This window comes from Apostichopus japonicus, chromosome 7, assembly GCF_037975245.1.
Source record: "Apostichopus japonicus isolate 1M-3 chromosome 7, ASM3797524v1, whole genome shotgun sequence".
NCBI lineage: Eukaryota > Metazoa > Echinodermata > Holothuroidea > Aspidochirotida > Stichopodidae > Apostichopus > Apostichopus japonicus.
In genome coordinates, this window is record NC_092567.1 from 5,818,040 (window position 1) to 5,835,171 (window position 17,132).

The 17,132-nt window shown below is 35.8% G+C and overlaps 3 protein-coding genes across 6 annotated transcripts in view; 2 read left to right on the forward strand and 1 right to left on the reverse strand.

Moving 5' to 3' along the window:
* The window catches only part of LOC139970045 (uncharacterized), a 289,538-nt gene that overhangs the window by 130,169 nt on the left and 142,237 nt on the right, over window positions 1-17,132 (forward strand). The gene's annotated exons all lie outside the window — the stretch shown is intronic.
* The window catches only part of LOC139970080 (uncharacterized), a 496,120-nt gene that overhangs the window by 100,203 nt on the left and 378,785 nt on the right, over window positions 1-17,132 (reverse strand). The gene's annotated exons all lie outside the window — the stretch shown is intronic.
* The window catches only part of LOC139970016 (uncharacterized), a 44,764-nt gene continuing 42,331 nt past the window's right edge, over window positions 14,700-17,132 (forward strand). For all 3 annotated transcript variants that reach the window (XM_071975539.1, XM_071975538.1, XM_071975540.1), the window contains exon 1: window positions 14,700-15,079. The gene's annotated coding sequence lies outside the window, so the exon portion shown is untranslated. The remainder of the gene's footprint in view (window positions 15,080-17,132) is intronic.

Genomic DNA, 17,132 nt, shown 5'->3' on the forward strand with positions numbered 1-17,132 from the left:
GATTGGCTGGGTTGGGAATTTTGAATCATTAGCATATTTGACGTCATCATCAACTGTTGGCATGTAAGATATGCATCAACATATATATTTCACGGGGAGATTAAAGTGGAGGTAAGGGGGAATGGGGGTGGGTGTATTGCTGTGCTTAAGTTCCATTATTTACCTGTAGTTCTGGGCTACATTCGCTTCAATACATTACTATAAACAAAACAAAAACAATGTTGACGTATTTGAAGTATATTTTTACTCCTCTTTTGGGAGTTGGCAGGAAATATTGTTTAACAAGTAGAAATTATAACGCAAAAAGTTAGTTGACCCATTTCGAGGGTTAGACAGGAACGGCATAGGTGTGAAAGGCTTCTGTGACCGGAAAGATTTTAAAACCCGATAATGTTTGGTTAGATTATGAGTGGAAATAATTTAACATTTAACGACGCTTTAAATTGTACTTTTGTGCTTATTTGTAACATTTTTTTTCGTCTCCCTAGCCAAGCCATATAAAGTTAACTACTGTGATAATATTATCAACCTATCTAACCATGTCGCTGTGGCCGTGTACCTGCTGATAAGAAATAAACTGTTTGAACTACTGATACAGGATGAAATACATTTGTGTTATCTGACACAAATTTAGTGTAAGATTTTACTGCTTCATTTACAAGCATTCTATCTGCATGCATTATTACATCGTGTAATGATATCTTACTTTACCTGAAATTACTCCTAAGAAAACGTTACTTTACACTTCAGTGATAAAATAAAGTGTTCCTCTCTTTGTAAACCATAAAGCAGCCGTATTACGACTTACCAAGATTGTTACCAAAATCTTCAGAGTATTCAAAATTAGATTGCATTTAATCAAATTAACTATCTTGTTTTAAGTCGTATATTGAGAGCAATTAGTAAAGTACATAAAGCTTATTACCTGTCGTCACCCACCTATTTGTTTTCTAGATTAAATCCTTTGAAAGATGAACTGGAAACATCCAAAATTTAATTTACTGTTTGTTTGAATTAAGCATAACAATTTTAAGGAAGAACTTTGCTACGGTACTCCTGAAGCGAATAACAGATTTGTCAATATCAACCGAATTATTTGTTTTAAATATACAAATAATAATCTACTTAGCCTAAAACGAAATAGTCCAGCATTACAGACTAACATTCAATCTAAAAAAAATGCACTTAATATATCTTGCATTCAAAGTGAAACCATTTCTCTGCACTAACCTTATCAATATCAGCATTGATCGCCGCACAGTTCTCATATCTCTGTGAATAAATGGTACAAGCGCCCTCTAAAATTATAAAGTTTGAATCACACGGGAGAAGGACACAACTAACTTTTGATTATAAGAAAGTTACCGTTAGGAGAAGAATGTGGAGTACTGTCAGGATAGTCAGAGTGAGGTTGTAGGATTATTTAGATCATCCATAATTATTTGATACAAGAAGGGCCGCTTTGACGTTCATTTGTTTTTGATGTTCACAATAATGAATATTCAAAGAATATTATGATATAGATAATAAACATGAAGGGAAACAAAGGTGGAATTAGAGTAATGTACAGCTTGCTACCATTAAAGCTATTTCAATTCCTTGGAGGTTGGGGCGGGGAGTTTTGAGATATTACAACCACTTTGATTTCTTTAAACGTTGTGAATACAACTATACATTTACAGGCTGAATTTAGTTATAGCTAAACCATTCGTTTGAACGATATGTTTATGATGGGAGTCAGTGGCGTAGGAAGGTACTTTTGAGTGGGGGGGGGGGGGGGCTGAAGACTGATGGCCGACCTGGGGGAGGGGTTCTAAGGGGAGGGGAATTTCTTTGGCATTTCCAGGTGGCCTCAGATGCAATTTGGTGCAATATAGCACACTTCAACATCCACTCCATTTTGTAAATAATTTTGCATTTTCACCTGGCCTTTGTTGCTCCAAATGAGATTTTTTTCTCATTTGGAAATGAAAAAGGGGTTTTCTGACTTGCGGAGCGGGGTCGGAATGATACTTCCGCCCCCCCCCCATATTTTTCACTGGGGGGCTGGCGCCCCCAGCCCCCCAGTTCCTACGCCCTTGATGGGAGTTAAAGGCCAAACTTATTTTTATGTACAGAATTTGAACAGGATGACTATCGAAATATTCCTCGTTATGGACATTTGGCAAGTATGGATACAAACAATTATTCAGGTTAATTAGTCCGTAATCTAGCAGTTTGAACGATAAGCCTGCATTGTCGGTCGAAAACCTTGATTAACAATGATAAACTCCGAATATTATCCAGACAAACGGTCTAATTTTTAACCGATAATCCAATTTTATTGCCTATAAGCTTTCATTTTCAGTTGTAAAACCTGGAGTACCGGTTCAAAACAAGACCGGCATTGAGCAATGATCCAAATTTTCCGACAGAATCAAACTGGAATATATCATTAGTTGGTATTTTTCTTTGCCATACACGTGATTCAGGAATAATTTCGACATGCGAGCAATTATCCGGTAAGATTAGCATAACAATACGAGTAAATCCCATTCTGAATGAGAAGAAAACCGCAGGTGGCTTTAGCTTTGTTTAGCATTCCAAGGACAGATGTTATGTTAGTCATACAGCATTGTATTAAGATAGCTTGAATAAACTCGTTGCTCTTGCATCAAATCCAACATAAGCAATGGAACGTACGGGGACTGCTGGTGATAGTGTAACCATTTAGTTAAATAATAATTACTTCAAAGACATCAATTAAAAGACACTGCAACCTTCTCATCGTGCTCTACATCCATGGACATGTTTTTACAAAATTTCTCGTTGGATCAATATCCCAGGATTTACCATGTGAATATTTCGCAATGATTTCGTAATCCAAAGTGTGGTAACATGAATTCAGGATCAATAGTTTTCAGAGACCTATACATATTTTCGAGGGTTGCAAAAATGATTCCTTGTGAAGGAGGATTCAATTTTTCGAGAGGATCACTTTAGTTTTATACCTGGATACACTTTAAACTATATAGCATAACGATAATCATGATCAGGTGGTGAAGTTCGAACATAATTTTACCTTCCTGACTTTCTGAAAGTTTTTGGAGATTAACAGATATTGGATTTCAAAGTATTGTCCCGTTGACCTCTCGTCATCCCATGTGAGTACACATTCCAATGAAAATCTTTGCTAATATTGATAATCTGGAATAGACGGTATTAGTTTAAAAACTAACAACAGTTAACTTCTCCAAGACATAGGTTATTGTCACATCAACATCCAGAAACACTATTCAGAATAAATAACTTTGCCATTTTTTCATGGATAATTGACTGACTTTGGCAAAGGTAACTGGTTGCCCTCACTCTGGGACTACGTATATGTGATATTGTTCAACGATGGCAGCGTTGATGGCACATTTGGTTTATTAGTTATCAACCAGTAATTATTTAACTGTTTCGATTGACTGAATATCAACAATTAACAACCATTGACCAAGCAGTCAACAGAAGCCCCATTTCTCGTAGGCCCTAGAAGAAATTCAGTTGCTGACACTGTTCGAAAACACTTTTTTTTTTAATTATGACAACATTTTATGACACCTTTGACAACATTTGGGGGCCTGTGCCCCCCCCCCCCAGGCCCCAATGGGCACGACGCCACTGACGGAGACAATGATGTCAGTCTTTCGAATGCAACACAAAACTTACAGTAACGGGCAAAAAATACTTTATAGCCGAAAATAACATGTTTACAGTAAAGTACATATTTGTCACGCATAAATTGAAACTTATTCAAATAGTGTTGAAAATTATCCAATTATTTATACAGAATTTAAATGAAATATCACAAAAAAAGACAGAAAAGGAAAATATAAGAAGAACTCCAAAAAAGTGTAAACAATATTTAAAGTATTACAAATTATGAACTCGTTTGCTCTGATAACTTCACATTGTCAAGAAACAATTCAACTTCCAATGTCGTCATTCATCAATCACTACGTCATCAGTATGTACGACCATCTTTCTCATGGACGTCAATTTATTAAAATCACAATCCATGTCATATAACAATGTAAACTAACATACAATGACGTCAATTTGTTTTTAATCTGTATATAATACATCATGTACACTCGATAATTATATGAGAGACTATTTTTACTTGTATTGTGCTTTATTTCCTTACCATATTTTTACATAATGGCCTTAACTTTTATATGACGTATCTGTTACGTAACGTCTTGAATCATTACTTATGACACTATATTATAATTTACCAATGTTCACATTAAATGTCCTTGATTGGTTATCTACCACCCAGTGGCTATTTTCTAGTTTATTGGTCACTGTTTATCTGGAAATGTCAACAACATTTCCAAATTGAATACAGTGTCTTAAAAAATTAAATCTTTTCTGAAAGTTGTCTTAAATTCTTTTAAAAATATGAGGATTTTGGTACTTAAGAAGTGGAAATTTCGAAATAACAGGTCGATTTTTTTACTTTTAATATTCAATTTGCATATTTTTAATCTCAAACATTTACTACTATATTTCAAACTATCGCCTATTTTCTCTAACTTTCGACTTTAAGTTGGGAAGGTTAAATAAATTATTTCGACTTTAAGTTGGGAAGGTTAAATAAACTATTTCGACTTAACACATTGGTGTTGTATTTCATAATTCGACTTATTCCTCATGATATCGCCTTAATACCTCACCAGTTCAATTATGTTATCTCAGAATATCAACGTTTCTTGATTAGATTGGTGTTAGGTAATACGGGGTAAAGAAAGGACCATATGGATAAACAAGTTGACATTTCGACTTTGTATGTCAAACAATTAACCGATATTAAAATATGTGAGAAAAAGTTGTACATTGATATAGTGGCTTAGAGTGATTAATCTACTTGATATAGGCCCCCAGATGGCTTGGTTGTTCTTATGCATATCTCTGGTATGAAAATGAAACTGTGAGCAACATATTTAACAGGGCGGGCACAATGATTTACTGGGAGAGCAATTGCCTACCCAGTTACTATGTTATTTACTTCGCTGTTGTCAGGTTCTGACGATGTCGTGTATATTACACATTATAGTACACACCTCGGTCTAAGAGATTTGAGTGACCATAAAGATATGTCCGCTACTTGCAATGATCTAGTAATACTTTATTCTCTGTTTTGAAAAACATATATGGTCTTGTCTAATTTATAAATTCCTGATGTAATTTTCGTGACATGTTACATTTATTTTGCTCTATCGGAGGAGGATGGTACGCCCGATTGAGAAATATTGATAGGCGTGGGATGCAGGGGAGGGGGGGGGGGGGGGTAGGTTTCATTTATAAATTATTTGATCAATATATACCAAATTTTCTAGAGGATTTCAGAACGTAGTAAAAGACCCTACTGTACCATAAACTACAATTGTTAAGAATAGATACAAGAAGAGTGAATTTAAATTGCAATTTCATTTGGAAAAGTGTTTTTTACATACTAGACAGTACCAATGTACTTAATAAAACCTTTACATAGATTGTCACCAAGACAACGCTGAATGATTACTGAACAACGTAGTCGGAGGTTTTTTACACGTTTACTTGCACACGTGGTTCAATAGGACCACGGTTAAAACCATAAAGTAAAAATACCAAAACATTCATATACAAACATTGGTGAACCAAACACTTGAATTTGCACAAATCAATAATAACATAATACAGAATAAGATTTCCTCTTATAAATAATGCACAAAAGGAAGAAGTATAACAAATAACATTTGGTAACATGAAACACAAAGCATAGAGCAAGATTAACAACAATTACCTCCTTAATAATAATAACGCTCAACTTACCATCGCTGACGGGCAAAACTAGCCGCAAGACAAACTGCGACAGACAGGGGCATTCAGGGGTTTACTGCGGCTTTTGGGGGGTTTACGGCGGCTCTCTGGAGAATCATAGAATACCATTAAAAATAATAACCTCTCGAGAGATACTCCACGAAGATGATACTTTAACCCAGAATACTCTTACAAATAAGCAACGCAATAAATACACGAAAAGGCAATAAAGATTGTACAAAGAATATAACAAAATTACATTAAAAGCAAATCTCAAGAATGCGATATTAAAGAAGTATACAATTAGGATATCTACCCCTTTAATGCCTTTATAAAACATATATAGAAAACATATTACTTAGGATTTCACTATGAGAGCACATGCGACGCCACCCTGCACCATGAGAGGAATGAAGCATGTAACTACGTAACACTCACATAATACGTAAGTATTCTTCGATTACGTAAGTGTGCGAAGCAAGGAGGCGGGTATAAAAGGTCACACCCTAACCACCTAAACACCATTGGGCTAGGGCAGCATTGACTTTTCCCCGATTTCGACCAAGCGGAAATTTCCCTTTAACCACGCTAAGGAAATAACACATATCGGCAACGATGACATAGATCATTAATATGTTGCTTCCAGGATAAATTTTCATCAATAATTAATCCTAAGTATTTTGTTAAATGTGATTTAAAAATATGAAATACTCTCAAGTGAAAAATATCGTAACATTAATGACTATTATTACGAGCAAGTAAATTGTGTTGCTGGTTTGCTAAATATGTAAAATTAACTTGCTAGCGTCAAATTGCATCAATAAATTAACTAAACTATGACTCCTTATAGATTTTTTTTTATATTTGTCTATTATCTTTATTTCCCCCAGGAGGGTGGTATTGCCAGGGTCGTAGTAGCCTTCCAGTAAAGTCAGCTTCGCCTTCTCTTAGTTTGGACTCTTTTTTTTCGGAAATGCTTCCATTATGAAAATAATTTGTTTGTCTTTTCTTACGTTTACTGCATTGATTAAAAAACTGTTTATGTCTGTTTATATCCGGAATGATTCTGCTAACAAGCAGGATTACGACTCGATAAGGTTTGACCCCCTTCTAACCAAGTAAATAATTTGGTATTTTAAAGAAACTATTGCCAATGAGACTATAGCTTTGACCATTAATTCTGGTTAAAAGAGTAATATAGTACAGTCGGATTCGTTCAATACGGCAACATACGGAAACGTTGTACTCAAAGCCGAAGTCCTCTTTGTACATACCCTTTGGCCAGAAACGGCAAATCGTTATTTCCCATAAGGTTGCCTTTACAAACATCGTAGAGTCTGTATCGTTTGTAATTTTTTTTAACAAAAACAATCTACAGGGTAGATTAAAATTATCAAATGAACATTAAAATTCCGTTTGGTAATATGAAATTAGTAAATGTTAATAATTTTATGTAGTTAACATGTCGTTAAATGTTGTATAAATAACTGCTGACACGGCAGAATACGCATGGGGAACAAACGTATGTATTATACATAAGGTTTTCATTCGACTTCTAAACACATATATTACATGCCAACCTTACGTTTTACCAGTTGAATCCCTCTGTCAAATCTAACGAGGTACAGGTACGACCCTTGTAATGTCATCTGCGAATTTATAACGTAACACATCCGGAGACTATGCAATCTAAGTTCTTCAATACCGCCCTCATTTCCATTTGGTTAACATTTCATAAACAATATAAAAACCACAGGGTGTCACATTGTAAGGATAGGTGGAAGTTACAGATAACAGTGTCTAACAGCTAAAGGTTTACCTTTTTAAAAAGAAATAGACCCTCCTCTTTTCATGATTGATATTGTTAGAAACTTTTGAGAAAATGGGTTGCACTCAAGTCAATCTCACACCTCCCACTATCCATAAAGTTTGCTCCTCCCCCCCCCCCCTCCCCTTCCCCGATACCGGCATATTCTGCCATTGCTTACAAGAGTAGTACTCCAAAGTCCTGAAAGTCAAAGACATAACATATCGAGGGTAGTTTAAACATATTCTGTTTGAAATCTTCCTTTACAGCAGGGAATAATCACGCTTTACTTCTGAAGGAGCCGGCGAGTTGTAGTCACGTCAAATGATTTTTATCGAGTTGACAATGCACATACTCATCTTTATAAAATTTGGCCAAGATATGAATAGAGCGTATACTTGACAACTCTATCAAAATCATATCTTTGACTTGTTGCCAAGTTACTTGAAACAGCAAACTTGATTTGTTTTATCATTTTCGTCAAGCGGTAACGTTAGCGTAACTCGTCGGCTCAACAAAAATAAACAACTTTAAAGTGTTTTGCAGAACTCGCCTGTCCCTTCAGAACCACTGTAGATTTGTCACCAGTGTCGTAAATACATGAGATTAGATGCGGCGGATATTGCATATTGTCAAAGCATTCTTACACGCACGCTACGATAACGTGATCTGTATTTTTGAAAATCTACTTTTTTGACCGAAGTCTCTGACGAGAAAAGTATGTGTTGTCATGACGAGTAATTCCAGTAATCACCCGCTGTTTATTGAATTTCCATATAGGCTGAAAAGTTCCATTGCGGGGCTCGGGCGCGATTTTTTTCCCGAAAAGGTTTGCAAATACGGAGTTTTCATTTAATCAGATTGCTCTGAACGTCAGCATCAATAATGACCATCACTTGATAGACAGTTGGAAGACAAACACTGAATCAGAAGAATGATAAGGTCCATGGGTCTTAAATGTCAAAACATGAATGAGTTCATTGATGTCACTGAAACATGATGCTTAAGCTGAACAGATAAAATGTTGTTGTTGATTGTCCTGTGACACTTAGTTAAGTCTACTTACGGGGTTGCCTTCTAAACGCCCTAAGTTTACCTTTAATGCTTGGATCACATGTTGACCTTACTTATGATACATACGCTACATTGCAAGATTCGTGAGTCGTTCTATTGAAATCGGAATTCCTTCGTGCACTGGATACACTAAAATCACAAGTCTTAAATGAATATACGCAAACATGACAGCAGCAATAGTTTGAATCGGTACAATACGTGAGTGTATTGCGCGACTAGATTAGGACTACAGTAAGTCTGCAATTTTCCTCTCTAAAATTTGGTAAATGGTTTGCGAATAATCAATGCTTAATTTACACAACTTTTCTGTTAAATCATATGTATCTCCATTGGGTTAGATCATATATAGTGGAATATATTGAATATATACAGTACATATAGGACTGAACAGGATAGGCAGAAGCTCAAGTGAAGTGTGAAGAATGCTGGGTAACCGTCGTCAATGACCGATATCCTTCGAAAAAATATTTTTAGTGGAGAGAAAGCTGGTCCTTTTTATTGAGTCAAAGCATAGACACAAGCTAATAATAAGCAATCCTGTCATCTCGACAAAAGTTCTGACCAATATTAAGAAGTGGTTTCAGAATGGGGAAGGGAGTTGGGTGGGGGAGGGGGCATTTAGAACTGAACTGTTTTTGCATCACAACACAGTTCTTAAATGTACATACTGTATAGTGTACAGTATGGTATACTTCCGTCGCTGCACTGTGTACACCGTTTTAATACATTAGGCCTACAGCGCATGTGTGATGCACCCTGAACAAAACTGTTACGTGCATTGTGCTATGTTATCGATAAATGCCTTCACAGAAAACTTCGATCAAACATGGATATAGTAGATCATACAATCTAACGAACTAGTGTGCTAAATATGTCTAAACCAATTCCAAAGATATCTACATATACTCACGAAAAGATTCGGGTGATTTTGAACGGTTAAACCTTCGTTGCAATGAACTGATTCAGACATTTTGCTTACCGCGAAGTACCAGGTTTCTATGGTGATGACAAAACGTCCGACCAATCATGAGCGACTATGTACACACAATTTCAAACCTGTCTGGGACAAAAAATCTCGACCTTGGTACGTTCCCATCCAGTTTTGCGGAAACTGGTTAAGAAAAAGCCTGAACCTTTCCATGTTTGTAATGTCGTTTTGTTGTTAAATTTAGAAATATGTCATTTGAAAGTGCGTCTTTTGTATAATCCCCCTCCCCCCCCCCCCCCTTCGCAATCCCTGCCAAAAAAAAAAAATTACCGTAAATGATTGATGTGTGTATTTGGGCATACATGGTAAAATGACACACTATTTTAAGAAATTCATGCATTTCACTTGAAAAGAAGAGGATACGATATTAAGGAAACAGATACATCTATTGAAAACATATTTATTCTTGTATGAGAAATGATATATAAGAGATGTATTAGGGTATGAATGTATCTATTTGAGTTCCTAGTTAAAATGGTTTCGTTTGCTACATCACGATTGTAAGTCCATGATCCCGTTCGGATCGAATTTCGATGGAGGTCATTATATTAAAATATCGACTTCTGAAATCAACTGCTGCTGTTACTATGGTAACATTGGACGTGGTTTATAACCAGGAGCATACTATTTTCATGACAGTTCGGTGGAAAGGGTGTTGTGCGGATTGGAAGTAGATCGTGGTGGGAACGTTTGTGTCAAGGTGATATAAAATGTTATCATTGTCGGTTTTTGAATACATAAATAAAAACACACACACACACATCGTGTATCATAGTACACTATCCCGTACGATACGTCAAAGAAGAGGCTTATGAAAGTCTCGAATTGTTTTGGGTTCGATTTGAATTTTAGTCACCATCATGGGACCATGTTGAAGTTATCAGCTGTTTACATCTGTTATGTTAAGTCAGAATAGTAGGAGGCCTTAGTGAGGTACTTCAAAGCGGTCTCATAATACGCTTCATACTCTTCTTCTTTTTTGGCCAAATTGAGAAGACGGAATCTGGTTTAGAGGAAAACACGATAAAGTATTTTAAATAGTAAGTGATCATCAAATGACGTATAAAAGTGAAGAGGGGCAGAGCATAAAAATACATCAATTAACAATCCAAATTTAAAATAAAGACTAAGGCGTCTGAGATACCAAATTTATACGATTTAACCCGTTTCTTAAGATTGTAATTTTACCTCGGTCACGTGACATACCCTCTGTACATTGAATGACGAATTATCCATATCTAACAATTATCGTCAGTTATCAGCGTGACGTCATAACATAACCATGTTCATCAGAAGATGACATCATGACGTGTAAAATACACAAACGTTTGCAATCTTCTTTGAAGGGTTGTTTAATAAATAACGTACTGTACATACAACACTGTTAATGTTGGATTCATTTACAAGATCATCAAGTAGATCTCAAACACGTCACACAGTCCCGTATTGCACAAAAATTAAAACAAGAAACGTTTCCAATGTGAATATTGATCACATTAATGACATATGAGCATGAGCAAGAATTAACCTGTTTACAATAAAATAATTAACCGGTTAACCGTCAAAATTTAACCGGTCCGGTCTTATTTTACCTCGTAGTTGCAGACTTAGGAAAGATTGAAAACAGGTACGAGGCTAAGATAATAAGAAAAAAGTTATCGTGATCCGGAACAAGGTAGAAAGCAAAAACATTTCTATATTACGGAGTTCTGTTTTTTCTGTCTCTGTTCTCGTAAAACCGTACATTGTTCACGCGTCTTCTGTTTTTGGATATTTGAGAATGTCCACGAAATTTCAAATTCGAATAGAATCTTTCAAAGTTCTCGCAAACTGCCGTTAACTTATGACAAATCTACAAAATTTTGTCAGTTGTATCGAAAGTTTAATTGAATTGCATTATTCATAATGTAATCGTTGAGCAAACTCTGACATTTCAGAATTAATAGCGCGACCTTTCAGCAAACAAAAGGTCTAGCGCCCTCGAAAACGAAGGTTTTCGACAGCCTCTTGGAAAGGAGTTGGTTGAATCTGAAATGGCCGATCGCCTCTCTTCCCTTCAAGTTAGTCGGACTTTCATCATAATTATTTGGAAGTAGCTTAGTGATCTACTCAAACCACTCACGATCTGTTTTTTATTGATAATAATATATCAAAGGAGCGCTAAAATACCATTCATTATTACTAACTGATCAGTTCAACGTACCGGTTTGCAAATAAGATGATCCAAACAAGAATATAAAATATGTTCAATCAATTGCTGATCATATTTGCCTTAGCTTGTCTAATAAATCCGATTAAACCAAGATATTTTACTTTAAAATTACATTAATCAGTTGCTCATTAGTAAGTACGACTTAAAGAAGTTTTACCGTATCGGTATCTATGTTTTTCAATTTCGGGAGAGATTTGCTGTTTCCAAGGTCCTTTTGTTTGTGTCTGTAATTGTAATTTGTGCCAAGCATTAGTAAACTAAAATAAAAAAAATAAACTGGTTAAGTATTGTCAAGAAGCTATTTTCTAGTGTTGTAGTACTCGAAAAGCACCCGGCACTCGAGTGGAATTCAAACAACTTTTTTCAAATGATCGGTACTCGCACTAGGTGAACAGTACTTGGTACTCATCCTTTCGCACCCGCACTCTGATGCTTAAGTAGTCGATTCAAAGTGCTGGTAATCGTTCGTGACGAGTTATTTAAAACAAACAGTTTCGTAATACTGACGTTACACTAGGTAGTTATTATAAGTGATCGATGACTTTTATTACTCTGTAATGTCACCGTACTCATGTGTCTCTACTGCAGCAGAATAGCCGACTATATTACCAAGTACAGTACATATAGCATGAACACAGATAGCATATAGTGATGTATATATGTTTCTAACATATAACAATTTATAACATGTTTGTAGTATTCATATGGCACTTGCACCCCTATTAACCCATCATTTTAAGACATTTTACATTTGAAAATTTGTCAAACAATAACAAGACAAGAGCAATGTCTTCATATACTCGACTGGTATATATCATTTACTTATAATGACCACCGGGAGCAGTTATAAATATTAGGTTTTTGTATATTTCAAAAACCAAAATAGTATAATTCGTACTCGGTACTCGGCTTCTAAACTATTGTACTCGGAAATTGGTACTCGGATCCTACAAAGTAGCCATCGGACTATGATACCTGGTACTCGGAACTTTTTTTTCCGAAGTACTTGGTACTATGATACATGTACCTGGATACAACACTGTTGCTACTTTTTCAGTATTGTTTGATATCATTTTATTTGGTCAAATCTTTACCAGCCTGAACAATTAACGTCTTATAAGCCTATAGACTTCTTTCACATCAATAAACAGAGTACAACCCATCATTAATTTACTTGGAATGGCCCATGATTTTCCTTCAGTAAACATAACTTGCAGTCTATTAACCATTATTATAAAAATGTCTTATAAAATAAATTATACTGGTGTAAACAGTTGAATAGCAGCTGTTTGAAATCACTCAGATCATGGAAAACAGGAACTTCGTGCAGCTGCTGATAGAATATTAATACGGAATAGTTATGTAAATTTCAAACTTTTGTTCTGTCAAATTTTCAGCGAATCTAGGAAAAATCTTGATATCTTTAACCACGGAACAAACAAAAAATGCTATAACATTTGAAATATCGATCCGATTGGAGAAGATACAAGCAAATATTTAAAAAAAAAAACAGCTAACAGTGGGACTGACTAACGTTTTTTTTCTTCTTATTGAAATTATGTATTCAAATTCAATCTTCGGTGATCAATCAATTTACCCATAAAGATAAATAATAATAAAAAAGTTTGTAGCCAGGGTTATTTTTTAGAAGTCTCAAGTAAAAGTGAGGGGGGTAGGGGGTAGGGGTGGGGATAGAGCCATTTAAAGAAAGCTGCCTTCACACACGTTATAATATTCAATTATCTAATGAAGTTTAACGTGACTGTCAAATCTTCCTTGCCCACATTTGGAAAATGCAAATAGTGACAAATTTACAATAAAATGGCCAACGTTTTCAGACAAGACAGTGGAAATTTGAAAATAAGATATCAAATTTTCGATTTATTACTATCCTTTCGACTTCATATATGACACGGGTAGCAAAAATATTAGGAGATTTGTGTTGCTAAGGAACAACCAGTCCTGTCGTCTGCTGTTCGTGTCTGTGTACATTTGTGTACAGTCTTGACTAGCTGCGTGAGTTCCAGCTGCAGATCGATTGTTTGACAAAGTACTCATAATGAAAATGTTTTACTTGAAAATTGCGGTAAACATCGAGAAATGTACCACTTAGCTAGATTCCATTGTTCAGGTATAGCTTCACAAGGAACGTGGTAGCTATAAGATCATGACCTCATTTGCTGTGGAATCATATACATTCAAGGCGAACCACTAGAGTTGAGTGTCAAAAGGGACAAGGGGTCACAATGGTTAGTATACGTTGTTATGCGCGATTCCGCATTGACATATACGATCGAGGTTATAATGTACACGCCGATTGTTGAGTAATTGTTGTGTGCCTCGTCGACAAGCGGTAAGATTATTTTCGAAACTAGAAACTAGAACTTGATCCAAGTTAGAACTTAGCTAGGCAAGGAGCAAGGACTTCACAGTAGGGTGAAATGTGAATATCTTCTAAATAGAGAACGTTATAAGTTTGATTTAGCGAGAATTTCATTTGAACAGTCCCATATTCAAAGTGCGTGTCATAACCAATGAACGTTACTTAAAACAGGCGCATTCGTAAAAGCCGTTACAAAGGCTTTCACGCCATCAGTGAATACATTTAGTAACTGGTGTTTCCCTGCTATTGTATATTTTATGACCTCTGCCTCGGTTGGATACATATGAATAGATTTGTTTTGTTACTGCGTTACCTGCAGAATGACTCATATTTTAGTAAAGCTTTCAAATAAAAGTAAACAGTAGAAAATGTGTTACAATTACTCAAATCAGAACGTATGGTACATCAGTTGTACGACAGGTGTAGCACGGCGATCACGGTAATACACAAAGTAGTGGATGTGTTCCTCCAAATAGCTTTGTATATCGGATTGATGTCTGCACAATTTGGATATGTTGACTGGTTTTGTATAATGGAATTCCCATATTGTCACATTGACGTTAGATTTGGAAAGACTTGATCTATTGCTATGGCGTTGTATGTTCATCAACACTTCCTCAACCAAACAGTTGAACATCACCTCCCATTCCAAGACCATTCGATACTAGAACCAATTATCAAGGATTGAATATAACAATGAAGGATTTCCATATTATTGAAACTAAAGGTGATTGAGTCAACGATATTTACTCCAGAACAAAGGACATCCAATTAAACCCTGATTAGGTAAGTAAGTATGGTTGATAGATTGTACTTATAAATGGAGGAATTATGGGAGGGAGGTATAGTGCAGGACCTGCTGACAAAGGGGAATCCACCACTTCCCCCCCCCCCTTTCCCCCTACATACACACGTACACACAAGACTGTATTAGGTGTCGATTTGTATTCAAGTTATTCCATTTTGGAGTGAGTTTGTGTATGTGTGATTTCCCTTTGTTGTTGATTTTGAACTCACGTATGTGGTTCACTTTCTTCTTTGTTTTTTTGTTAACTACATGCACTAATTTTGATCATTTCTTGCTCTACACGTAGACCGTTTTGCATTCCCGTTGCGGAATATAGAGATTTTATTTGGGCGTTTGTGTCTAGGAACTTAGGGAAAAAGTTTCACAGATCCCTTCGAGAGTTAACGTTAACCCCCACCCCACTCATCCGCCGTACATTATATAGGTCACGTGCATTTTGTTTGGTAAGGCACATATTAACAACTAAAACACCCTGTACAACAAACCCTGTACTTGTACTTGTACTTGTTTTAGTTTATAAAGTTATTATATTGTACTAATCAATGAAGGAATTAAGGAAGGTACGGATAGTGCAAAACCTGATAGCCAGGCAAAAGACTTGTACCCCAGTCCCCTCCCATCAAAGAAAAAAAAAACATGTCATGGATTATGGCTTGTTCAAGAAAATCTACTTTTCATCGAAGCGTATATTAAAACAGCAAAAACAACTATAAAGTGCTTAAACTCCGCAACGGTTTCCATGCTACAATTATTCCATCTGACGTCACTGTGTCTGTACTTCTCTATTACAATAATTGTCTCTGTGGCAACAAATTCGCATCAGTGGTTTCAATTGTTCAAGTTTGTAAAGTATTTTCTGCATACGGAACTTACCCGACTACTAAGTTTGTACAAGTACACTGTCTTCGCTATGTAAGACATTGTACACTGCAATACGTTGGAAGTAAAATGTCTTTATTGTGAATGAAGTTATTGTAGGTTGGGTTTCTGCAAGCTTTAAATCCAGACCTAAATAGCTAGGTCTTCTCAATTACTGGAGATGTTCCCTACACTGAACTACATTAATACACACTAATCACCATTGCTTAAAATCTATAGTGTACACTTTCAGGGAGGATTGTTTCCACTGATGTGCTATCACTCTGGTCATAGACAAGTCATTAATCGAATTTTACGAAGACTATATTTGTATCAGGAACGTAAATTCATGGTGTGGGTAGGATAAGAAACGAAAGAAACACGAAATATCCGACAGTACTGCAATGGTCAATGGATCCCACCACGGTTATGGGATACAAATAAAAGCCATTGAATTCGTCGTTCCCACGTGTATATTTATGGAACTAGAAATCTAAGCAAGTAAGTAGTTGGGGGAGAGACTAAAAGAACGAAGTTTGTTTTTACATAATTGCCAGTAAACGGTTTAGTAAAGGTATTTTTTTAAAAGCCATGATTGCCATCTTAGAAATTAAAGTTGAATGACTGTCACGCATATATGTTTATTTATAGATTATTTACACAGTCAAACCAAACGCTAAAAACATGATCATTTTGTGTTTGCTATCAGGAGAATGATCGAGGTCTACTTATCTAAATCTTAAAACAGCTTTTTGAGTCCTTTCTATGATTATCTCAACCTCATTGACCCCACGGTGCCATAACGACATACACACCTAGCTTATCTATTCAAATCTGACTTCAAATGGTGGTATAAGGTCGAATGATTTACAAATTTGAACGTTGTTTCTCTCGATGATATTTTCCGTTAGGTTCCAATAAGCCCCGCCTATAACATGAATATTTAAATTATTTGAACGTCATGGAATAATGAGGTAAATAAATTCACATTGCCGACGTCGTAAGCAATCCAGTATACACCAATATATACTACAACACCATGCTCTATTTATGTGCCTTGAGTATGGCTGTGATAACGACTCAGCTTTTTCGGATTATGAATGAATCTTTTTTAAGCAACAGCTTATAAATAAACTTGTCAGTTATTCACTCATTGGTTGGATTCAAACTAGT